At 58.5% G+C, this 25834-nt stretch overlaps 1 pseudogene across 1 annotated transcript; it reads right to left on the minus strand.

Moving 5' to 3' along the window:
• Window positions 1-847: 847 nt before the first annotated feature.
• Window positions 848-20198, minus strand: LOC149522479 (E3 ubiquitin-protein ligase TRIM39-like; annotated as a pseudogene). Its single transcript, XR_016347290.1, has 6 exons — window positions 19699-20198; window positions 16330-16425; window positions 12368-12598; window positions 11831-11853; window positions 11629-11732; window positions 848-1533 (listed from the first exon to the last, which is right to left on the minus strand). The product of XR_016347290.1 is annotated as an E3 ubiquitin-protein ligase TRIM39-like (transcript).
• Between the last annotated feature and the right edge of the window lie 5636 nt (window positions 20199-25834).

Raw genomic sequence — 25834 nt, forward strand, 5'->3', positions numbered from 1 at the left:
TGGACTGAGTGGTGTTAATTGATGCAGGAGCAGGCAAGGAGGGGCCATGTCTTACCAATGATCTGTTACTAGACTGTTGAAAATTGCAGGAATTAATGCAGCCAGAAGTTTACAGGATATTACAAAATCACATGGATCTAATGAGATTGGTTAATTCATTCTATGGTTTTTTTCACCTATGAATGTTCAAAGGTGCAGTGCAGTATGGGGTGTATGAGCCCTGCTTTCTAGAGAGAGCTGGTCAGGGCAAGAGAGTGAGGGAGCAGCTGCACACGTGTGTGGCTGCGTGGCTGCACTGGTTATGACACATGGACAATGTCACTGATCAGTCTGACAATGTCATAATAAATTGGGTTCTGAGAAAGGTTTTGGATTGCTTGACGTGCCGCAGCTGAACTACACACAATGCTCTATAAACAAGTGAAATATCGATATAGATGTGAGGGAAGAAAAAGGACAAAAATTCCATTTCTAAAAATAGATTTTTATAAAAAGCTGTTGAAATGTAAAGGAAAATGTTCTTGTGCTGACACCTTGTTACAATGATAACAGTTTCTAAATTAGAAAACGTTTTTTCTTTCATATTTGACACTGAGATTTCACAGCCGTAGAAAACTCTGACAGGAGTGAAAGTCCCCTCCCCCCTCATCTGGGGCAGGGGATGGGGCAAGGTGAGGGCAGCAAACCCCACCCGCTGTCTGGCCACGTTTCTTACCAGCCTCACCCTGTGCTGTGGTTGGAGCAAACCTGGGTCGGGGGGAAAAGCAGCCTGGGCTCCTTCCAGCCAGGGGGTCCCATTCACCAGCCTGGGCTGGGCTGCCAGGTGTCCGGTTTTCCACTGGAGGCTCCAGTTGCAAAGGGAAAGGGGCAGCGACTGGTTGGCACAAAACATCCAGGTACCTGAAGTATCCAGCTCCTATCACTGGGGGAAGAACAGCAGCGCTGGGTAGGGCCCATTGGTGCCACGGGGTCACTGTCAGGGGCAGGGATTCCCTCCTGCCTGTGCCAGCACCGGGCAGATGGTCAGGGGAGCCTCATCGTCACCAGTGAAGAAATACGGGCGGAGCGTCCCGGAGAAGGTGCCGGAGAAGGTGAAGAGATGGGACCTGTCAGTCACATTGTAAAACGAGACCTCGCCCGCCTCGTAGTCCAGGAAAACCCCCACCCGGCTGGGCCTGGCGCTCACGGGGAGGGGAGTACGGGGGGAGGTACAAGCCTGATAAGTACCATGCCTCTGCCACATGACCCAGTAGCCGCTCCCAGGTGTGCGTCTGATCAGCCCCTTCCTGCTCACAGATTCCCTGCAGACCCCCAGTTCCCACTCAGTCTTGTCCCCCACCTCCACCTCCCAGTAACGCCTCCCGCCCACGAACCCCTCGGCGCCCAGCACACAGGGACAGTTTTCAAATATCTTGAGGATGTCGAACAAAGCCGGTCGCAGCCTTCTCCATACGTCTCTGTATCTCACACGTTTCCGATCCTCAGACAGGACGAGTTTGGGATGAGCCGAGTCTGGATCCAGCGTCACGTCCACTGGGGAGAGAGTCACAGAGTCAGGGCCGGGGGCAGGGGCGGGTCTCTGGGCTAAGGGGGAAATTAACCTGCCCCCCCCGTTAATCGCTGTGCGGGGGGGGGGCTTATTACCTGAGGGGAGTCAGGGCCCCTCTGCCGGTGAGGAGACACAGAGCGGGAAAAGGGCAGGAGGAGCGGGGGAGGGGTGGGAAGCTGTTGGTTGGGGGAGGGGCATGATAATGCTGGGAGAGGAAAGGGGAGGGGCAGATGATGGGGCAGAGGGAGAGGGGCAGAGGGGAGGGAGCCACCATAAGGCCAATGTGGGGCAAGAGGAGCAGGCACAAGGGGACAGAGGGGTGAGGGAAGGGGCAGTCCCCTGGGAGGCTGGGGGGATGGGTGAAGGGGCAGATGCAAGGAGGGCAGGGGGGTTGGGCACCAGGGGGCAGAGAGGGAAGAAGGGAGCAGAGGGGCACAGAGGCAGACAGAGGGGTGTGGGGAAGGACAGGCCCTAAGGAGGCAGAGGGGGGAGGAGATGTGGGCACCAGTGCAGCACAGATGGGGTGGGGCCTACACCACAGGACCCAAAGGGGGGCCCAGGGAGGAGACCCCAGGCAGGCCGAGGGGCAAAGGGAAGAGCAGGCCCCAGGGAGGCAGATTCCCAGGAGCGCTGTGAGCGAGACACGAGGAGTCGTCTTTCCGCTCTTCTCTGTGCTGATCAGGCCTCAGCTGGAGTCTTGTGTCCAGTTCTGGGCCCCACATTTCAGGGGAGAGGTGGAGAAATTGGAGAAGGTCCAGAGAAGAGCAACAAGAACGATGAAAGGTCGAGAGAACATGAGCTAGGAGGGGAGGCTGAAGGAATTGGGCTTGTTTGGTTTGGAAAGGAGAAGACTGAGAGGGGACATGAGAGCAGTTTTCAAGTATCTAAAAGGGTGTTAGAAGGAGGAAGGAGACAAATTGTTCTCCTTGGCCTCTGAGGGCAGGACAAGAAGCAAGGGGCTCAAACTGCAGCAAGGGAGGTTGAGGTTGGACATGACGAAAACTTCCTGCCTGTCTGGTTGGTGAGACACTGGAATAAATTGCCTGGGGGGTTGTGGAGTCTCCATCCCTGGAGATATTGAAGAGCAGGTTGGACACACACCTGTCAGGGATGGTCTGGATGGTGCTGGATCCCAGGGGCCTGGACTTGATCTCTCAGGGTATGTCTACACAACAAAGTTAGTTCAAACTAACGTCCGTTAGTTCGAACTAACTTTAATAGGAGCTACACTAGTGCTCCGCTAGTTCGAATTTGAATCGAACTAGCGGAGCGCTTAGTTCGAACTAGGAAAACCTCATTTTACGAGGATTAAGCCAAGTTCGAACTAGCTAGTTCGAATTAAGGGGTGTATAGCCCCTTAATTCGAACTAGTGGGAGGCTAGCCCTCCCCAGGTTTCCCTGGTGGCCACTCTGGCCAACACCAGGGAAACTCTATGCCCCCTTCCCGGCCCCGGACTCCTTAAAGGGGCACGGGCTGGCTATGGTGCCCGTGCCAGGTGCAAGCCTGCCAGCACCCAGCCAGAAGACCCTGCACCTGGCACGGCACAGAGCCACCCACCCGATGTCCTCCAGCCCACCCTCTCTTCCCGGGACCAGGCTGGCGGCTCCCGGGAGATTGCCCTGGACTGCAAGAGGCGGGCACCATCCTGGGCTAGTGCGGACATCGTGGACCTCGTCCACGATCTCCGCACTAGGCACAGGAAAGTGGCCGTCTAGGGCAGGAGAACTGCCAGCCTGGCCACCCAGGAGGAGGTGTGCATGAAAATCAAGGTGGTCCACTGAGACCCCCGACCCTGAGCCCTGAGCTTACAATGGCCGTCCTGGGTCAGACCAAAGGTCCATCTAGCCCAGTAGCCTGTCTGCCGACAGCGGCCAACCCTAGGGACCCTGGAGGGGATGGACCGAAGACAGTGACCAAGCCATTTGTCTCGTGCCATCCCTCTCCAGCCTTCCACAAACTTTGGGCAGGGACACCACTCCTACCCCCTGGCTAATACCACACCATGGACCCAACCTCCATGACTTGATCTCACTTCCCTTTAAACTCTGTTCTAGTTCCGGCCTTCACAGCCTCCTGCAGCAAGGAGTTCCGCAGGTTAACTATTTGCTTTGTGAAGAACAACTTTTTCTTACTAGTTTGAAGCCTGCTACCCATTCCTTTCCTTTGGTGTCCTGTAGTCCTTCTTTATGGGAACTCATGAAGAACTTTTCTGAATGCACCCTCTCCACCCAACCCCTGCTTTTAGAGACCTCTATCCTGTCCCCCCTCCGTCTCCTCTTTTCTAAGCTGAACAGTCCCAGTCTCTGTAGCCTTTCTTCATCTGGGACCTGTTCCCAACCCCTGATCATGTTAGTTGCCCTCCCCTCTCCCACCTCCTTTTCCCAGTCTCCCCCAGTTTTGTTCAATAAAGACAGAGTCAATGTTGGAAGAAACGTTATCTTTATTTTGTACATCAATAAGAAGGGGGGCTAGGGAAGGGTAAGTGGAAGGAGGTGAGGGAGGAATGGGGTACGAGCCCCCGATGGGGAGGACTGGGCTGGCTCTGCGGGCTTCTGGGGGTGGAAGCTCTCCTACAGCCCCCCGATTGCCCCCTCTCCCGAGATGGCAGCCTGCAGCAAGTGCAGCCGGGCTGATGGCCGAGTGGTGTGATGTGCCCAGTGTGGGCACTCCGGGCAATCCAAACCAGAACTTCTTTGCAAGCGGGGCACCCCTGAGAACTGTGTGTCCGGGGTGGGGGTCGGGACCCTTTAAGCGCAGCCCTCGGCTAGCCTGAGACAGCATCTCCACACTCTAAGTCCTCCTCTGATGCCCTGCCGGCACTGCTTCCGGCCAGCCTTAAGCCCTGTTCAGGGTCCACTCAATGTGGACTTGCTAGTTCGAATTAGCAAAACGCTAATTCGAACTAGTTTTTAGTTCTAGACGCGTTAGTTCGAATTAGCTTAGGTCGAATTAACGTTGTAGTGTAGACGTACTCTCAAGGTCTCTGCCAGTTCTGTGATTCTGACAGAGGTGAAGGCAGAGAGGGGGCTGAGGGAGGCAGAGAAGAGGTGACCAGAGGGATTGGTCCCAGGGGCTTGAGGGGTACAGGATGAGGGAGGCAGGGGAGAACTAAGAGGAAGGAGGAGAGAATGTGAGGGGAGGGGGCAGGTACCAGGGTAGGTGTGGAGGAGAGGAAAGGGGCTTGTGCTGAGGAGAAGGGGGCAGGGCAGGAGGAGAAAGGGGAAGCAAGAAGGGGCAGAGTGTGGGAGAAAGAAATGCCAGGGGACAGGGATGGGGAAGGCATCAGGGCAGATGTGGGTGGTGGTGGCAGGTTTGATCCTCAGTGGGTGGGAAGGCGAGTGAAGGGAGGGTGCCAGGGGGCTAGAGAGGTACTTGGGGAGGGGTTAAAGGCAGGGGGAGAGGAGGAGCAGATGGGGTGGCAGCAATGGGGCAGGAGGAGGGGCAGGCACCAGGGCTAACAGGGGCCAAGGGGAGACAGTGAAGGGAAAGGGCAGGAGGAGTGGGGGAGGGGTGGGAAGGTGTCAGTGGGGTCAGGGTGGGAGGGGACAGGCTGATGCTGGGAGAGGGAAAGGGAGGGACAGACGGGGGTACATGGGGGGGCAAGAGGAGCAGGTACCATGAGGACAGAGGGGGGTGAAGGGAGGGGCAGGTTCCAGCCGGGGTGTCCCTAGGATCCTGGGTGTGCGGGGCGGGGTGTACACCAGTACTCCGTCCAACTGTTCCTAGCCATGTGTGGAATACATTTTATGATGTGCACTGAGGCACACCCAGGAGACACATGGGCTGTGGCCATGTGAACGCTCTGCTCATCCACTGGGTGGCTCCTGAATCTCCCCTGAGAACGCAGGGCGGGTGTGACAGCAGGGCCCGGACAAGCTCTCCCGGCTGCTGTCTGTGCCAGTGTCAATGGGGCTGATGCGGCTGCCCCGGCCGACCCACTAGTGTGTAAGCAGGGTCTGAGCGTGCCCCTCCCGCCGCAACAGCTCATGAGGAGCCGGATTGGGATGATGCCAGGCCCAGCCTGTATTGCCAGGGACACGCCTGCCCTGTCTGGGGCCCGGCCCACAGAGCTGGGCTGCCCGGGATCCGTTCTGCCTGGGGCTGGGCACAAACCACTGAGGTGCCATGTGGGGTCAGGAAATGTCGGGACCCTTTTAGTGTCTGAGTGACGGGCAGCAGCAGAGCTGGGCTGGGCCTGCCTGGGGGAGGGTCCCTCAGCAACGATTCTGTGATGGGGCTTTCCCAGGGCTCAACTCCGGCCCCTCTGGGCTTGTCAGTTCCCAGCCCTGGCACCTCTGGACTCACACAGGGTACGTCTACACTACAGCGCTAATTCGAACTTACTTAGTTCGAATTAGTTAATTCGAACTAAGCTAATTCAAACTAACGGATCCAGACTAAAAAACTAGTTTGAATTAGTGTTTTGCTAATTCGAACTAGCAAGTCCACATTAAGTGGACCCTGAACAGGGCTTAAGGCTGGCCGGAAGCAGTGCCGGCAGGGCATCAGAGGAGAACTTAGAGCGTGGAGATGCTCTCTCAGGCTAGCCGAGGGCTGTGCTTAAAGGGTCCCGACCCCCACTCCAGATAGACAGTTCTCAGGCGTGCCCCGCTTGCAAAACAGTCCTGCCTTGGAGTGCCTGGACTACCCACACTGGGCACATCACACCACTTGGCCATCAGCCCGGATGCACTTGCCGCAGGCTGCCATCTGGGGAGAGGGGGCAATTGGGGGGCTGCAGGAGAGCTTCCACCCCCAGAAGCCGGCAGAGCCAGCCCAGTCCTCCCCATCGGGGGCTCGTGCCCCATTCCTCCCTCACCTCCTTCCACTTACCCTTCCCTAGCCCCTCTTCTTGATGTACAAAATAAAGATAACGTGTCTTCCAAAATGGAATCTGTCTTTATTGAACAAAACTGGGGGAGACTGGGAAAAGGAGGTGGGAGAGGGGAAGAGAGAGGCTAGGAGAGGGGAGGGCAACTAAAATGATCAGGGGTTGGGAACAGGTCCCATATGAAGAGAGGCTAAAGAGACTGGGACTTTTCAGCTTAGAAAAGAGGAGACGGAGGGGGGACAGGATAGAGGTCTCTAAAAGCAGGAGTTGGGTGGAGAGGGTGCATACAGAAAAGTTCTTCATTAGTTCCCATAAAGAAGGACTAGAGGACACCAATGAAAGGAATGGATTCATCCCCTCCAGGGTCCCTAGGGTTGGCCGCTGTTGGCAGACAGGCTACTGGGCTAGATGGACCTTTGGTCTGACCCAGGACGGCCATTGTAAGCTCAGGGCTCAGGGTCGGGGGTCTCAGTGGACCACCTTGATTCTCTTGCACACTTGCTCCTGGGTGGCCAAGCTGGCAGCTCTCCTGCCCTAGACGGCCACTTTCCTGTGCCTAGTGCGGAGATCGTGGACGAGGTCCACGATGTCTGCACTAGCCCAGGCGGGTGCCCGCCTCTTGCGGTCCCGGGCAAGCTCCGGGGAGCCGCCAGCCTGGTCCCGGGAAGAGAGGAAGGGCTGCGGGGCATCGGGTGGGTGGCTCGATCCGTGCCAGGTGCAGGGTCTGCTGGCTGGGTGCTGGCAGGCTTGCACCTGGCACGGGCACCGTAGCCAGACTATGCCCCTTTAAGGGCTCTGGGGCCGGGATGGGGGCAGACGAGTTTCCCTGGTGGTACCCAGAGTGGCCACCAAGGAAAGCTGGGGAGGGCTAGCCTCCCACTAGTTCGAATTAAGGGGCTACACACCCCTTAATTCGAACTAGCTAGTTCGAACTAGGCTTAATCCTCGTAAAATGAGGTTTTCGTAGTTCGAACAAAGCGCTCCGCTAGTTCGAATTAAGTTCGAACTAGCGGTTTGTATGTGTAGCGCCTATTAAAGTTAATTTGAACTAACGTCTGTTAGTTCGAATTAACTTTGTAGTGTAGACATACCCTGAGAGATTTGTTGTTGGTTTCTCAGCTGCTCCAGGACCACTCGTTGGTTTTTGAAGGTTTTTTTTTTAAGAAACAGACTCACGTGGCCCCCTCTGAGATCTCAGGGCCTGGCAGTTCTCAGCCCTGGCACCTCTGGGCTCGTCAATTCAGTTGGGAAAATAACAAACGTGTGGAGCCCGGCCCCTCTCTGGTGACAGGTTAAGCCCCGGCCACGCCCACACGCCCTACGCTGGGGAGCAGGGTGGGGCTGCCGGGGGCTGGTGAGCAGAGGGCGGGTGGCCCAGGGGTTTGCCGGCCCCTCTCTCCCGTGCAGACAGAGCTGCCTGGGCCGGACGGAGCCTTTGGCTTCATTCAGTAACGGCTGGAGCTGCAGTCACAGAGCTCTCAGGGCTGAGCCCTGCTGGGGACAGTGTGTGTGTATGGTGGGGGCGGGGGGGCAGCCCAGCCTGCACTAGCCGCAAGGTTCCCCACTCAGAGCTGCCGTCGCTCAGAGCTGGTAGGACCTGGAGGGATGGGCCACGGGCACCGGGGCAGGGGGCAGCAGAAGGTGCCGGTGCCGGGCCATTGGGGACGGAGCAGTAGAGGGAACGGTGGCACAGAAACAGCAGCCAGAACATGGGTCTGTGGGACTGTGTGTCAGTGACGTCGCTCCAGCGCCCTGCTTAGTGCCTGGAAACTGGATAGAAAAACACGTTTCCTAGGAGGCCAAGACTTTTAAAATCCATCATTTTCCAAGGTCGTTGTGTCACGACATCGCTAGCGTGACAGGCCAGTGTCTGGGGGAGTTTCTGTGTTGACTGTGTTGTGATTATTATAATTAATATTTATGCAAAATCAGCCATATTGGGCCAGACCCCTGGTCCCTCTGCCCAGTGTCCTGCCTCCTGCCACTGCAGCGCCTGGAGCAGCCAGAGGGAATGAGCAGAGGGGGAATCGTCTCGTGATCCCTGCCCTGTCGGCCACTCCCAGCGTCCGGCGCACAGAGACCAGGGACACTCAGATCAGGCTGGCGCATCCCTGCCCATCCTGGCTCAGAGCCACTGGCGGAGCGACCCTCCGTGAACAGATCTTGCCCTTTCTGACCATGCTGTCACTTTGGCCTTCACCCCACCCCCGGCAGAGCCCCGCCGGCCGACTGTGCTGCCTGAGGAAATGCTGCCTGGTGTGTGGGTCAGTCTCGCTGCCTGGTCACGTCACTGGGTGGCCCTGGATCCTGTGTGTGGTGAAGGGGAAATGACACTTCCTGACTCACGTTCTCCGCACCTGCCCATATTCTCCAGGTCTCATGTGGCCCCAGGGGCAAGGAGGGTGTGGGAGACGGGGCAGGTGATGAGGGGAAAGAGAGAGGTGAGAGGGGATGGGGGGCAGACCCCAGGGGCCAAAAGGGCAGCAAGGGGGGAGGGGCATGAGGGGTGGGTGCCAGGAGAGCAGAGATGGGCAAGGGAAGGAGCAGTCCCAGGGGGGAGGGGGCTGAGCAGAGGGGCAGGCGCCAGGGGGCAGAGTGGGGACAAGGGAACAGGGGAGGACGGGAGGCAGAGAGTTGGGTGTGGAGAAGGGAGGGCACAAGGGGGGCAGAGGAAGGTGAGTGGAGGGACAGGACCCAGAGATAAGGAGAAGGGGAGGGGAGGGCGCCAATGAGCAAGAGGGGAGGCAAAGGGACAAACATTAGGGGGCCCAACAGGGGCCAAGGGTGGGGACTTGCACTGGACAGGCAGCTGGGAGAAATGGGCCCAGGGGGCCAAAGGGGGAGAGCACAAAGTGGGGCTTGGGGAGGGGGTGGGTGCAGGTGTCAGGGTATGTCTACACTACCCCGCTAGTTCGAACTAGGAGGGTAATGTAGGCATACCGCACTTGCAAATGAAGCCCGGAAGGCAGAGGGGAGGGGAGGGGAGGGGAGGGGAGGGGAGGGGAGGGGAGGGGAGGGGAGGGGAAGGGCAGAACAAAGGGGAAGGTGGAAGGGGGAGGGAGAGAGGAAAGGGGCAGGCTCAGGCAGGGGGTGAGGGAAGGGCTCATGCTGAGGCCTAGGTGGGGCCCAGGGCAAGAGAAGGAAGAGGCAGGTGGGGGGGCAGACTGGGGGAGAGACAAAGGCCAGCAGGACAGTGGTGGGGTGGGGGATGGGACAGGCACAAGGGGTAAATGGGGCTGAGGGAGGGGTGGGCATCGGGGTGGGAGGGCAAGGGAAGGGTGGATGCCAGGGGCTAGAGGGCACTAACAGCAAGTGCCAGGGGCTCAGGGGTGCAGTCTGGAGTGTGACAGGCACCAGGGCCAACAAGGGGCCAGGTGTGAAGCAGCTATTGGAGGTTGAAGGGGGCGAGGGAAGGGAGGGCACCAGAGGGCAGGAGGAGGGGCAGGTGCCAGGGGAGAGAAGGGGGAAGGGAGGGGCAGACAAAAGGGAGGGGGAGGGGAGGGAGCAGTGGGTGCCGGGGCAGAAAGGGTGAAAGGAGGGGGCATGAGGAAGGCGGGGGTGGGGCAAGTCACATGTGAGGGTGCAGAGGGGCATGAGGAGAACTGGGGCAGAGGGCAGTGAGGGGGTGGACTCAGAGAAGGAGGAGGCAGGAGGCAGACATTGGGGAGGCAGTGAGGGAAGGAGGCGGCACCAGAAGGCTGTGGGGAGGGGGAGGAGAAGGGGAAGGGCAGGTGCCAGGGAGATAGAGGGATGGAGCGTAAGGACAGACAGAGGGGGGGAGGGGAGGGACAGGTCTCCACTTCCCTGGCCCAGCCCCTCCCCCAGGGCTCCTAGGAGGGGCAGGGCAGTGGAGGATGGGAGGGGGATGTAATTGCAAACCAATGGGCTGTTGCCAATGAGGGCAGTGGGGAGGAGGAACCATTTCTCCACTTCCTGCCTCCCCCCACCTGGGAGAAGCTGCCCTGGGGGCCAGTCCCAGTTCACACCCACGTGGCTGCGCTGGGGGTTTGCACGGGGGCAGGTGCATCGGTGCAAGGGAACCCGGCTCCCATGGCCTCAGACACTGCTGTGCCGGGGCCGCGCCCCTCCCCTCACTGAGTTATGGGTCAGTAACTGCAGGTCACTGGGGCTGGGGGCTGGACTCTGGGTTCCCAGGTGGGGCTGCCCCACTGTGCTGCAGAGCCAGTCTCACCCCCACGCTCTGCCCAGGGCCCAGGGCCGTGTTTACACCCAGGGGAGCATCTGCAGCAGCAGAGACTGAGGGACCCCACGTCAGACCCTCGGAGTCCAGCGGTTCCAGCCCCCACCTGACAGGGGACCCACATTCCCATCCCTGCCCCGCCCCACACGGGGATGGAACCTGGGGCTCCCAGACGAGTTCCAGCCCCCGGGCTACAGTTTCACTGGACCCCAAATCGAATTGTTCTGCCAATGAACCATTAGCACCCGATTGCCCAGCCCCTCTGCAAACCTGTCTGAGGAGCTGAGGTGCCCAGGCCCCAGTGACTGGCAGGGAGGGACTGGCCCCAGCCCCAGCCACGCACAGTGATGGGCAGGCCAGGCTCAGGGCACCAGCTGGGACACTCCAGGGTGACTGTGAAATGTGCCCTGGCCAGGAAAATCCCCCCAGCCCTGATCTCAGCCCACAGACCCGGCTGCCAGTGGAGACTCGGCTCCAGCCTGAACTCTGCCCAGAGCCACGTGTCCCCTGGGCCCTGCGAGTGGCACAGACCCTCTGCCGCTGCCCCGGCATCTCCCAGCGCGGGCACTGGCCACAGAGCCCCAGGGGCGCAGGTGTCCCCAGTTAACAACTGCCCCAGCCACCCCCTGGCTCCCCTCACCCAGCCCTGGGGCAGACACACTGGAGACTCTCACACCAGGCGCTGCAGACACGGGAGGTTCGGCTACGCCCCCGGGCAGCGCCTCCCAAGTGCCTGGAGAGAGGCACAGACACGCCCCAGGACCCGTCTGGGCAGCCCCCAGCACATGGGCCCAGGACAGGCCTCCCAGCACCTGCTCAGTGGCCCCATTGACCTGGTCAGGGAGGGTCAGGGTGATGGGGCCAGGTCAGATCCCTTGCAAGTGCCAGCAGGTGGGTGTGAGCAGCAGGCAAACACCCCAGCACTGAGCCCATCAGCCTCCAGCTACTGCACAGCTCCCAGCCGGGTCCACATGTGACCTGGGGCCCCAGGCTCTGCCCAGAGTCCCCGGCACCAAACAGCTTGATGTCCCAGGGGCTCCACTCACCTGCAAATCTGTTCAGAGCTTCCCTCAAATCAAGACAAATTTTATATCCTTGCTGCAGGTTGGTGCAAACAGCTTCAGGTCCCTGGAGTTTCATGTTTTCACTCCTAGGAAGCAAACGTCCCAGCATCATCAGCTGCCCTGCGCCGGCATCGCCACAGGGCCCCCACCAGGAATAGGAGGGCAGCAAAACTGGGACACGCACCTGCTCAACGTGCTTTTCACATCCTGAAAGGAGAAAGAGAATCGTTCTCTGTGTGAACACCAGGGGCATAAATCGCAGCGATTCCCCACCCAGGCAGCAGCATTTCATACAGAGAATAGATGAACCCCCCCCACCCTGTCCCAGGCTTCACTGTTCTGCGGCAAAACCTCCTGCGTCGTTTTGCATTTACACTCGATTCATTGTTTGTAGGTCGGACGGGAATTTAGTTAAATGTTTCTTCCTCCTAGGGACCCAGCCCCTGTATCTGTGTTTAGCGACTGGTTGAGTCCAATGCTCTGGAGTCACAGCAGGGATGGGCTCATATCATTTTTGCACCAAACATTTAATCTCCCAGGGCCTCCCTGGATCTCCATGATTCCCTCCCACCCGAACTGAACCGTTTGGAACCGAGGGAGCCCTTGGCCCAATATTGTCTGTGAGCAAAACACATAGCACATTTATTCTCATTTTTGGGATCCAGGCCCATGGATCTGAGCTGTAATTCTGACTGGAGGCAGAGTTTTGATGCCATCTCACCTTCAGCAACTCGACAACCGGCTGCTGACACTTCCCCTCCATCTCTGTGATCAGCTGCTGCAGGGACGCACTTTGCTGGGAGAGTTTGGTGACATTTTCCTGTAGCCTCTGCAGAGTCTCCCGCTCCTCCTCCGCCAGCCTCTGCAGAAGCAGCTGCTCCTCCTCCCTCAGCAGCGCGTGCAGCTTGTTAAATTCACCGGCAATCGTCTCCCGCTTCACCTGCACTTTCCTCTGGGGAAAGGAAAATAGGAAAATCACAGAGAAAATACCAGTCAGATGTTGAGTTACAGGCTGGGCCTCTGTCTGTGAAGCAGGGAGAATCGGATCTGTGTGAGGTTGTAAGGACAGTTACTTCTTTGGTAAATGCACCAGGAGGTTTCAGCGAGGTAGCTGTGTCAGTCTGCTTCAGCAGACACAACAAGGAGTCGAGACTCCTTGTTGTTTGTACCATAAAGGGCTGGTTTTAGCTCAGAGTAAACAGGGCCAGTCCCCTAGTGGGGTTGTCCAGGGTGCTAGGTAAAGCTGCCGTCTGTTATTGCAGGTGGAATGGGATGGACATGGGGGAGGGAAGAAGACGAGGGAACAGGAGAGATGTACGGGGATGGGGGTGGGAGAGGCAGCACAAGGCATCTCCGGGGAAGGAGAGTTGGGTGCGCAGGGCACTCACGCACCAAGAGGACCCGTCACAGCAGGGTGTGGGTGATGCTCATTCTTGACAACAGGCTCCCAGGGCTGCATGTTCAGCATCGAGGGCTGGTGCCAATAGCCCTGTGGGTGTCGTCCTGGGGCTCATGTGGGTGTTGGGCCCTCAGGGCATTGCCAGCAGGGCCGGCTTTAGGAAGTGCAGGGCCCAATTCGAACAATTTCGACGGGGCCCCACAGCAAGTTTGGTTGAGCAAAAAAAAAAAAAAAGAATACACACAAAAAATCCCTAGCTAAAAGCCCCGGAGGTAGCTAACACAACCCACCACCCCACCACCATCCGCCACCCCCCACTAAACTCTCACCTCCTGGAGTGCAGGTAGCCGCTGCACTCCTCCTCCGGGGCTGATGCTCCCTCTCTCAGCGCACCTGACACACTTTCAGGCAGGGGCAGCAGGTTTGTATAATTTTTGGTGGTGCCCCATTAGCCACACCCCCGACCGCTGTTAACCAGGCCTCTGGAGGTAACACGCTCGGGGCAAGATGGACACATGACCAGAAGTAAAAGGTGTCATGTCACCCCTCTGGAAGGACTTTTCCCACCATCCTCCTACCAAAAAGGATTAGTTTGGCTCCCACCAAACCCCCCTCATGCAACTATCCTGTAATTGCATCAACCCAATGTGTGTGACATTAACTCGGGGGCAGAGAGGCTGGGGGAAGTGTTTCCTCTTAGGCTACATCTACACTCGTGGCTTCTTGCACAAGTACAGCCATTCTTGCGCAAGAACCCACAGAGTATCCTCACTGCCCACCTGCTCTTCCGCAAGAGCTACGCTCTTTTCTAAGGGTATGTCTACACCACCCCCCTAGTTCAAACTAGGGGGGTAATGTAGTCATTCGGAGTTCCATGAAGCGTACAGCTAGTTCGGAATAGGAAGCCTAATCCAAACTAGCTAGTCCATTTCGCGTGTAGCCGCGCGGCACGGGGTCCGAACTAGCCGGCATTTAAAAATGGCGCCTACCGGCATCATGCAAATGAAGCCCGGGAAATTCAAATCCCGGGCTTCATTTGCAACTCCGAATGACTACATTACCCTCCTAGTTCGAATTAGGGGGGTAGTGTAGACATACCCCCACAGGTGTAAGCTCTCTTGCGCAAGAGGGCAGTGTGGATGCTCGGCAGCGATTTCTTGCGCAAGAAACCCCTATGGCTAAAATGGCCATTGGAGATTTCTTGCTCAAGAGAGCGTCCACACTGCCATGGATGCTCTTGCGCAAAAGCACAGCTCGCACATGGCAGTGTGGACGTCTTCTTGCGCAAGAAGCCACCAGTGTAGACACAGCCTAAGAGTTTCCTGCCATGAGCAGAATGAATTGTGTTGTGCATGAGTACTGAGTTCATGTGGCTTGTTTGGATGTGCCACTGTGGCACCCAAGTTATTTATAAATATTTTATAAACCTTTACCTTTCCCCTCTGCTGCCATGTCTCCTCTCCTTGCTCCATCAGCTCCCCTGGTGCCTACTGCCCCCCAACCCCTCACCCTCCTCTGGTGTCCTGACTCCTGCCCTTCTCACTGCCCTCAGCCCTCCTGCAACCTGCCCCCCCTCCACCAGCCCTTCTCTCCCCCCTGTGCCCACTTCTACAGTAGCCCCACTCTGATCATGTGAGCTACCCCTCCCAATCCCCTCTCCTAACACCTCCCTCTACACACCTGCCCTGCCTCTCTCCTCTGGTGCTGGTCCCTCCCCTGCAGGTGTCTGCTCTTCTGCTTCACCCCAGAATCCGCTGGCACCTTCACCTTTCCTTAGCTCTGCACCCTCCTGGTGCCTCCCCCTTCCCTCACTGCCCCTGCCCCTTTGCCCTCTTTTCCCCTGATGCCCACCCCCTTACCACTCTCTGCCCCCATTCCCCTCATGCCCCTGTGCCCTCACACATGACTTGCTCCATCCCCACCTTTCTCATGCCCACCCCTTCTTTCAAGCCTTCTCCCAGCACCTCCCCCTCCCCCTTCTAGCCCCCAATGACCTTACCCTCCCTCTCCTCTAGCAGCATCACCCTGTCCCCCCTCCCACTGACACCTCCCCTCCTGTCCTTTCCCTCATTGTCTGCACTTGGCCCCGACATTTGTCTCTTCTCCACCCTGTCCCTTGGTGCTTTCCCCTTTCTTCCCCCTCCCCCTCCGCACAAGTCCCTTCCTCTCCCACCCCTTCCCTTATTTTCCCCTTCCCATTTTCCCCTCCGCACAAGCCTCTTCCCCCTATTTTCCCCTCCCCCTCCGCACAAGCCCCTTCCTCCCTCTTCCCCCTCCTGCCTCCGCACAAGCCCCTTCCTTCCCCTTCTCCCCTCCGCCCTCCGAACAAGCCCCTTCCTCCCCTCCCCCTCCCCACAAGCCCCTTCCTCCCCCTCCCATTTTCCCCTTCCCGCTCCACACAAGGGCCGGCATCTGCACTCAGGCCCCGGCCTCCGAACCCAGAGCTAGGCTGTGTGGTGCAATGTGGCACCGAGCAGTTTTAAAGTCCTGGGCTGTGACATCATGTCATGCCCGGGCATATCCTCGCTCTCCTGGAAACGCCACGCATGGCAGCAGCAGCCGGCAAGGGGGAGCCGGACTTAAAGCTGCACACGGCAGGGATGGGATGGGGTCGGGGGGGATGCTCTGGGGCTGGGATGGGAGGATGTGCAGGGGGGCCAGGGCCCACTCCAGGCAGGGCTGGGGGAGAGACCCAGCTCCACATATTGGTGGATCAGGGCTCCCGGCTCATATTGGAACATGGGCACCACAAGCCCATGTAACTCGCTGCCCATGCTTCTGGGTTCAGGGCGCGGGGCCCCTTTAGGTGCAGGGCCCGATTTGGGGGAATCGGACGAATCAGCCTAAGGCCAGCCCTGATTGCCAGGGCTGACATTGGCCTCACCCAGCCTGGCCATGTGCCCCGTGACCAGTCAGTATCCTCATCAGACCCCTACACCCTCAGCGGGGATCTCACGGTAACAGGCCGGGGAACCAGAACAGACGTTCACGCCCTGGCTACAGACAAGCCCAGGGAAGGTCACAGGAGCAGCAGCAGGTGACTGGGATGGGGGGGCCAGACGATGGCAGCAGAGGCTGGGACCCGCCCTGGCTCTGGTCGTTCAGGGGGTGTCCCGGCAGCAGTGGGGGTGCCGTCATGTCGATGTCACCATGGGAAGACACATCCACAACTAGCCTTGATCTGCCAGAGCAGGTTCATCGCCTTGTCCTGCGGCTTTCTGGCTCCTTCACCCCTGGGAGCGCTGCCGGGGGAAGGGCTCGGGGAGAGAAACCCAGACACCCACCTGCCACTCTGTGGTTTTCTCCTTTTCTTTAGACGTCAGCACCTGGGCCTCCTTCAGCTGCTTCCTGAGCGGGCCGAGGGCCCCCTGGAGTTTCTCCTACAGGGCATCATGGATGACAAACAGCCGTTATCTGCCTGTCCGAGGGGCGGCGAGCGCCGTACACACCGGCCTTCCACGCACACAGGGACCCGGCCTGGAAGGAGGCAGCCGCTCGGCTCTGCCAGCCCCAAAGGCACCGTGGGAGCAGAGATGCCCGGCTCCGAGCAGGGGCTCTGCCTCCCGCAGCCACTCAGGGCAACTCCACCCCCGTGTGTTAGCTCAGGTACCACGTCCCTGTGTGTGGGCCAGAGGGGAAATGGCTGGGGAGCCCCTGAATGATCCCTCCAGCCAGTGGGTGCAAAGAGCTGGGGCAGGAACATCGCTGCACCGTGCCCCAGACCCAACTCGAGGGGCTGTGGGGCTGGGACACCTCCCCTCCTTCCAGACCCTGCCCTGCCCCTTCCTATCCCTGCTCTGCTCCCACTTCACCCCTTACCGCAAGCCCTTCTTGCCCCACACCCCATTTCCCACCAGTCCTGCCCCTCTCCACTCTGCCCCTTCCTGCCCCTCACATACCCCCTTGCACCCCCATTCAACCCTTCCCACAGGGTTCCCGAGTGGATACTGGGAGGGGCTGGTGCTGGCAACAAGTTTCAGTCCTCCCCCCCCACACTCACCATGGCAACAGGAAGTGAAGTGACCCGGCCTGGGTCCCACTTTCACTGCGGGGGGCAGGGGGAGGGGAGTGGAGTGGGCTGGGGCTGGGGGCTTCACCTCCTGCCACCCCAGTGAAGTGGGGTGATCTGACTGGGAGAGGGCAGAGCGTTGAAGGCTGCTGGGTCACCCCATGTCCCATGGCTCCCGCCTAGGGTTGCCAGGTATTTTGTATTGAACCGAGGGACATGCGGGGGTGGGGGGTGGAGTGGCAGGGGAGCGGCCCAGCAATTAAAGGGGCCACGACTGCATTTCAGTGGCCCAGCGGGTTTTTTTGGGGGGGGGTCTGGTATTTTTGGTGAAACCATCTGGCAACCCTACTCCTGCCAGTGCCAGCCCTCCCAGTAATTCCACAGGCCTCTCTGGGCCTCATGCCCCCCGCGCCAAAGTGCAGGGCCCAGGGTGGTTGCCCCGATCAGTCCTATGGTTGGGGCGGCTCTGCCCAGACCCAGGCAGGAACCAGACCCACACTCCACTCTCTATCAGCCCAGGCTTTCGCAACACTAGGGCACTGGGCCCTATAGCTGCCCAGGGCAGAGCTGTCATGTGGCTGGAGACCTGCCAGGCCCAGGGGACGCGCTCGCTCTGGGGGAACAGACACCGATAACTGCTCCTGGGCTGCCGTAACCCTGGGTCCCCTTTGACAGTCACCCGGCAGAGCGACGTGCTCCTGTCCTGTCAGCCCCGCTCTGGGCAGCCCCTCACGCCCCTTCCTCAGCCCCCTCCAGGTCTCCCCATTTCACTCTTTTCCCTCGAGCTCCCTCCTCTCCCTGCCCAAGGGCCCAGGCCGCGGCTTCTCCTGCCCCTGTGGTGCTGCTGCAGGGACACCCTGAGCCAGGAGCCGGCAGGGGCTGGTGAGAGAGAGGCAGAGAAGCAGCCTTTGCATCCAGCCAAACAGCTTCCTGAGGGTACGTCTACACGGCACGGTTGTGGTTCTTATCTGCCTCTTCTGACTATCTAGTCTTTAGGTGCTTATAGACTATTTGTTATTCCTGTTACATTCCAGCTTGGCTTTCCCCTTGATATTCTTATACCCACGGCCTCTTCTCTCCCTCCTCCTCCTCCCACCACCTCTCCCATTCCTCCCCACCCTCTCCTCCTGGCCTTCTCCCCTATTTTATTTTAGTTTTGGACATCCAACATTCTGGTCATCTGAAGAAGTGGGCTGTGCCCCCGAAAGCTCATGATCCCATCTGCATGTTTTGTTTGTCTATAAAGTGCTACCAGACTATTTCTTGTTTTTTAAGTTTATCCTGCACAGACTAACTCGGCTACCTCTGAAGCATCTTGTTTCGAGTTACGGTGCTGTGGAGACACCCTGACAGGGCCCAGAACCCCCACCCCCACTCCCACTCCACCCCAATACCTCTGAACCCTGAGCCTTTCCTGGCCCAGGAGAAGCACTGAGGGTATGTCTACACTAGCCCCCTAGTTCGAACTAGGGTGGCTAATGTAGGCATTCGAAATTGCAAATGAAGCCTGGGATTTAAATATCCCGGGCTTTATTTGCATCTTCCCTTCCGGTCGCCATTTTTAAATCCCCTTAGTTCGAAGTAACTGCCTGCGGCTAGACGCGGCAGTTAGACCTTAATTCGAACTAAGCCCTTAGTTCAAATTAACTGTTACTCCTCATGGAGTAACATGGAATGAGGAGTAACAGTTAATTCGAAGTAAGGGCTTAGTTCGAATTAACGTTTAACTGCCGCCTCTAGCCGTGGGCAGTTACTTCGAACTAAGGGGATTTAAAAATGGCGACCGGATGGGAAGATGCAAATAAAGCCCGGGATATTTAAATCCCGGGCTTCATTTGCAATTTCGAATGCCTACATTAGCCTCCCTAGTTCGAACTAGGGGGCTAGTGTAGACATACCCTTAGTGAAGGACCACACGGCTATATTAGAAATGGCTTCAGCTCTGGCAGCCACCTGCCATGCGGCCCACCCCAAGAGCAGCCAGGAAGCCACCATGTGGAAACTGGAGCCAGGGCATGACAGCTGCCCCATTGCTCCTGGGGAGTGACCTTGTGGCAGGTGGCTGCCCCAGGCGCCAGCTCCAGCCCCAGCATATGGCCCCACCCCAGGAGCAACTGGCCAGCCACCATGTGGCCTTGGCCCCCCACTCTCCCACCAAGCCCACTGCCAGCAGCAGTTTACCCTCCACGCCCCAGGACAGGGAGCGCTGGGGGGCTCTGCTGAGGTGGGTGGGTTCAGAATTTGTGCGCGCCCATGTACGGAACTTAGCTCAGGGGAGGGGTATAATTTGCCTGAGTTACTGCGGGGTGGAGGGGGGGGGACTTGAGCCAGTTCCGTGTTGTATTGTTGAAAGGGAACCCCCAGATATTGAGCCCAGCCCTGGTTGCTGCCCACTCCCCGTGGCAGGTGGGTGACAGGTGCACAGAGAGCAGCCGGCCCTGTTCTCTCTGTCAGGGTGTGGGGACTTCCAGTGTTGGGCCAAAACAATCTGGATCTTTTCCCACTGCCCTTCTGAAAACCAGACTCTTTCATTTAGCTGCCTCCCTTACAGCAGCCGGCTGTGAACTGTTGTCCCTGTATTGGGAGGGGGATAAACCTGGGGTCTGCAGGGCTTTAATTAGGCACAGTCAGCAGCGTCTCCTACCTTGTACTCCTGGGCAGCCTCCTCGACGGGCACCACCGTGTGGGACTTGTGGTCCCGGGATTTCTCACACACCAAACAAATGGCGGCTCCATCCTCCTGGCAGAAGAGTTTCAGACGCTCCTCGTGTCTCTCACACCGACCCTCCATTCGCTCTGCCCCGGGCTGTGGGCCCAGCTGCTGGAGCTTCTGCACGATGTTGCTCAGCTGGGTGTTGGGTTTGAATTGCCCCTTCTGGAACGGGGCCCTGCACTAGGGGCAGGCTGGGGGGGTTTGCTCCCTGTTGCTCACAGTGCCGGGTGAGGCAGGCTCGGCAGAAGTTGTGCCCACAGGCTACTGTTACCGGCTCTGTCAGATACCCCAGGCAGATGGGACAAATGGCTTCTTCTTGTATGTCTCCTGCTGTCGCTGTGGAGGCCACTGCCATGGGGCGTGTGTCTGCTCTGCCGGGCGCGGGCTTGTGCTGACACTGAGGGAGAAGAAGAAAGAGGAGTGGAAGGAAGGGGAGGGACAAAACATGAAAGCGAAACTGAAAAGAGGGGGCAGGGCAGAGAGAAGGGGGGAGGGAAACAGAACAGGAATTAAACAAAAGGAAAAACTATGCAGCACTTTAAAGACTAGCAAGATGGTTTAATAGGTGATGAGCTTTCGTGGGCCAGACCCACTTCCTCAGATCTGGAGGGAAGAGGGGAAGGGGGGCGGGGGAGAATAGGATCACATCTGGTCGGTACTGCTGCAAGTCTGGCAGGGACAGCATATCCCCTGCTCCACAGGCAGCTTTGTGTGTCTAACCCATGGACGTGGGGCCTAGAGCGCTGAGCACTCGTCTTCCCGGATGTGCCTTGTAGAAGCCTAAACACTAGGGGTACGTCTACACTACAGAGCTAATTCGAACTAACTTAGTTCGAATTAGTTAATTCGAACTAAGCTAATTCGAACTAACGCGTCTAGAACTAAAAACTAGTTTGAATTAGCGTTTTGCTAATTCGAACTAGCATGTCCACATTAAGTGGACCCTGAACCGGGCTTAAGGATGGCCGGAAGCAGTGCTGGCAGGGCATCAGAGGAGGACTTAGAGATGCTGTCTCAGGCTAGCCGAGGGCTGCGCTTAAAGGGACCCGACCCCCACCCCGGACAGACAGTTCTCAGGAGTGCCCTGTTTGCAAACCAGTCCTGGCTTGGAGTGCCCGGAGTGCCCACACTGGGCACATCACAGCACTCGGCCATCAGACCGGCTGCACTTGCCGCAGGCTGCCATCTGGGGAGATGGGGCAATTGGGGGCTGCAGGAGAGCTTCCACGCCCAGAAGCCCGCAGAGCCAGCCCAGTCCTCCCCATCGGGGGCTCGTACCCCATTCCTCCCTCACCTCCTTCCACTTACCCTTCCCTAGCCCCTTTTCTTGATGTACAAAATAAAGGACAATTGGGTTCAAAAATGGAATCTGTCTTTATTGAACAAAACTGGGGAAGACTGGGAAAAGGAGGTGGGAAAGGAGAAGAGAGAGGGTGGGAGAGGGGAGGGCAACTACAATGATCAGGGATTGGGAACAGGTCCCATATGAAGAGAGGCTAAAGAGACTGGGACTTTTCAGCTTAGAAAAGAGGAGACGGAGGGGGGACAGGATAGAGGTCTCTAAAAGCAGGAGTTGGGTGGAGAGGGTGCATACAGAAAAGTTCTTCATTAGTTCCCATAAAGAAGGACTAGAGGACACCAAAGGAAAGGAATGGGTAGCAGGCTTCAAACTAGTACCAGAAAGTTGTTCTTCACAAAGCAAAGAGTCAACCTATGGAACTCCTTGCTGCAGGAGGCTGTGAAGGCTAGAACTAGAACAGAGTTTAAAGGAACGTGAGATCAAGTGATGGAGGTTGGGTCCATGGAGTGCTATTAGCCAGGGGGTAAGAGTGGTGTTCCTGCTCAAGGTTTGTGGAAGGCTGGAGAGGGATGGCACGAGACAAATGGCTTGGTCACTGTCTTCGGTCCATCCCCTCCAGGGTCCCTAGGGTTGGCCGCTGTCGGCAGACAGGCTACTGGGCTAGATGGACCTTTGGTCTGACCCAGGACGGCCATTGTAAGCTCAGGGCTCAGGGTCGGGGGTCTCAGTGGACCACCTTGATTTTCATGCACACCTGCTCCTGGGTGGCCAGGCTGGCAGCTCTCCTGCCCTAGACGGCCACTTTCCTGTGCCTAGTGTGGAGATCGTGGATGAGGTCCACGATGTCCGCACTAGCCCAGGCAGGTGCCCGCCTCTTGCGGTCTCGGGCAAGCTCCCGGGAGCCGCCAGCCTGGTCCCGGGAAGAGGGGGAGGGCTGGGGGGCATCGGGTGGTTGGCTTGATCCGTGCCAGGTGCAGGGTCTGCTGGCTGGGTGGTGGCAGGCTTGCACCTGGCACGGACACTGTAGTCAGCCCGTGCCCCTTTAAGAGGTCCGGGGCCGGGAGGGGGGCAATAGAGTTTCCCTGGTGTTGGCCAGAGTGGCCACCAGGGAAACCTGGGGAGGGCTAGCCTCCCACTAGTTCGAATTAAGGGGCTACACACCCCTTAATTCGAACCAGCTAGTTCGAACTTGGCTTAATCCTCGTAAAATGAGGTTTTCCTAGTTCGAACTAGCGGAGCGCTAGTGTAGCGCCTATGAAAGTTAGTTCGAACTAACGTCCGTTAGTTCGAACTAACTCTGTAGTGTAGACATACCCTAGCTCAGGGCCTGTGTTTTTGCAGTACATTTCCCCAGACCCTGTGCTGCTGGCTCTGGCGATGTGTAGGCGGCTTCCCTCTCCCTGTTCCCACACCTGTCTCCAGTCTGCATTGGGAGCTAGACACAAGCCAGGGGAAGATGAGTGGCTGGCAGCCAGCCGGCCGGTGTCCCTCTGGCAGCGGTTCACACAAAGAGAGGCCTTTGCTCCGAACCTGCTGCCTGGTGGGAACTTAAGGCAGCGGGAGCCCCTCCCCGTTCCAATCACCCTTTTGCATGGGGGGTAGAAGGGATGTGACCTGGGACCTGCCACCTATGAGGTCAGGGCCTCAACCAGAAGGGCCACTGGAGATGTTGGTTGGGGGTCGGAGGGGGGTAATTTTAACCATGATTCCAAGTGTGGGCAGTGACTGAAGCTGACACTTGGGGAGGCAGCAGCAACCCTGCCCAGGCCCCGCCCCCTTCCACTGTCTCCCTCATCTCTCCCCTCCCCTAATTGCCAGGCCAGGGCACTGCTCACCTGTGGGGACGCTCTGAAGGGCCCTGGCTCACATGGAAGGGGATCTGTTCCTCCGGGCCATTTACTGCTCTGCCCAGGGTTGCCAGGTGTCCGGTTTTGAACCGGACAGTCCAGTATTTGAGCTTCCTGCCCGGGAAACAAATTGAGAAAATATCAATGTCCAGTATTTTCTAAACAAGATGGAAAGTCGATTGGGATGTCATGTCACGTGTGTCCGGTATTTTTGTTGAAACCATCTGGAACTCCTTGCTGCAGGAGGCCACTTAGCCAGCCCTGAGGACAGGCTGGCACAGGGGGCCTGCTGCCGCAAATGAGCCAGCCCCCCCGCAGCACACACACTTACTGCACACACAGCACAAGGCTGGCTGGCCTAGCTGCCTCTTTGTCCAGCCCTTTGTAAAGTGAGGATGGAGGAGGCCGGGTGGGACCCTGCTCTCTCTACCCATCTCCTCTGGCAAACAGCTCCAGCGTCACACAGTGGGAGGAGGAGTTATCCCATCAAGTCCCCGCTTGACATTCTCTGGCCGTCCAGGAGCAGCGGCTGCTGCATGAATGAAGCAGAAAGGTTTTGGAATTGTCAAAAAAACAGTTCCCAAAATTGCCCTTCTCAGCACTTTCCATCTGCCGACCTCAAAGCACCTCACCCAGACCAATGGATTTACACACTCCTGTGAGGCAGGCAAGAGTTGTTATTATCCCCTTTAAAAATATCAGTGGAAAAGCTCCCCTTGAGATTAAGCCTTAGATGACGGGCCAACGTCACACTGGAAATCTGGGACACGAAGCCCATTGAGAAGATCCCAGATCTTCCCATTTCTAGCAGAGGGGAGCACAGGCCACTGGCTGCACTGAGGTGGGGAGATCACCCTGAAACCCCAGCTTCCCCAGGCTCTGCAGTGTGATGGCACCTGGCCCTGACAGAGGAAGGGCCGGCCCTGCCCCTTTGTGCCAGGCATAGTAGGTGGGGCTGGGCAGTGATGGGGTGTTGGGGCTACTCTGACTCTGGTGGGCAACGGGGCCTTGGCCTCTTATGTGCCCCAAGAAGAGGGCTTCCCCAAATGGGAGGGCAGGGGGAGCACACCCAGAGCCCACAGTCTCTTCATATCGCAGGGGAGTGCTCCCATCACTGGGCTGAGCACGCGGAGACAGGCACCTTCTCCTCCGGCCAGAGTCCTACCAGGCCTGGAGATGCTGGCCCACCGCTGAGCAGACCTGCTGAATTGGGCCCTGAGGGCCAGGTGAGCACAAGGGAACCAATTTTTTTCCATGTTCTCATTCTGGTCAGACCCCTCCAGAATCCCCCCTCCTGCTGTACGGCATCTGGAGCCATGCGGGATGAGAAAGCCGGCCAGGGCCCCATCCTGCAACCCCTCCCAGTCCAATCACCGTGTTGGTCCCAGCGGTTCTGCTGTGTCTCAGGGCTGCAGGGGAAGTGGATGGGGGGGGGGGGTTCAGGGGCTTGTGGTGGCTGGGAGACTGCGCTGAGCAGCAGGGGCAGGGCACCATGGTCAGGGCTGTTTGCTGCCCCTCCTGCTCCAGTGTTTCCTTTTTTGGAAGGAGCTGGGCTGTGGCTGAAGTGCATGTCTGGGACTGCCCCAAGCCAGCCCCCACACCCCCATCCCCATGGTCCAGGACTGCCTCAGCCCCAAGCTCCCTCCCCATGCTTCCCACACACACTGCCCAACCCCGTCCTGAGTCCCCCATGTCCCCAGCCCTCTGCCCTGACTCCTGCACCCCAACATTGCCTGCCCCCTGCCCTGAGCCCCCATAGCCACACACAACCCAACCACCTGCCCTGAGCTCCCCCCCCCTGCTTCGGACTGTGGTGTGACACTACCTGTCAGACATTTAAATTACTTTCACCTTTTCCTTGCCTCAGAGCAGCACAATAAAAGGGTCACTCCCAAGGGCCTGGCTGAAGGCCTGGCACAGACCAGATCGTGTGTGTGCTTGACAGGAAGTCACCTCTCATGCTGCTCTGTGCCAGACTGAACAGACTGACCCGCAGTGTCCTAGCGTGCGGCGTTCGCTCCAGCCCCCAAATGGTGCTTGTGACCCTTTTCAGCAGAGTCTGGGGCCTTTCCTGGTGCTGGTCAGACCCCAGTAAGGGAGTGCCATGTCTCACCACCAGCCCCACCCCTGGACCGGCCAAGTGTGGCTGCTCAGAGACCAGGGAAACCTGCCCAGGTTTTTAGCAGTTCCAGCTGAGCTGTTAGGATTGCCAGATACCTTCCAAAAACTGGCAGGGGAAAAAATTGGTTAAGCAAAAAAAAAAAGGGGGGGGGGAGGGGCGCCAAATTTGTTGAGCAAAAAAAGCCCCTTGAGAGCAGCAGCAGGCCCCTGTTCCCGCCCTCCCCCAAATGCCAGGGGTATGGAGGGCCCAGGCAGGGCAATTCACACGCGGAGGGGGAGATTTTCACAGGCCATGGGGAGTTGGGGGGGGGGGTCAATGGGGCTTGTGCTCCGGAATCCCTGGGGCGCTCTAGAAAATCTCCCGCTCCCAGCCCCACTAGCACCCGGGCTGCTCCATCCCTCGCCCTCTGGCCGCGGAGCCGCAGGGCAGCGAGTTTCTGGTGGTGGCGCAGCGCGCCAAGGGGACCCGGCCGGGGAGACGCTCCCAGCCGCGCTGCGCTCCCGGCGGCAAAGCCCCGCGCGATCCCCGCAGCAGCGGCGCCCGGGCGGGATGGGGAGCGGGGCGGCCCAGGGCTGGCTCCAGCCCTCCGGGGAGATTTAGGGACGTGGTGTGAGTGTCGCGGGGGCGCTGGGCGCAGCTGCCGGGACCGGAGCCCGCAGCGTCCTGCCCCGCCCTGCTCTGAACAGCCGGAAAGGGAAAACTTCAACCGCAAACAGTCCGGGAGCACTTGGACAAAACATGTCGCCGGGATCACGAGCTTTCCCGGGCACCGCCCGCTCCCCAGAAGCGCCGGGAAAG

The sequence above is a fragment of the Pelodiscus sinensis genome, chromosome 19, assembly GCF_052426305.1.
Source record: "Pelodiscus sinensis isolate ZL-2025 chromosome 19, ASM5242630v1, whole genome shotgun sequence".
NCBI classification, from domain to species: domain Eukaryota; kingdom Metazoa; phylum Chordata; order Testudines; family Trionychidae; genus Pelodiscus; species Pelodiscus sinensis.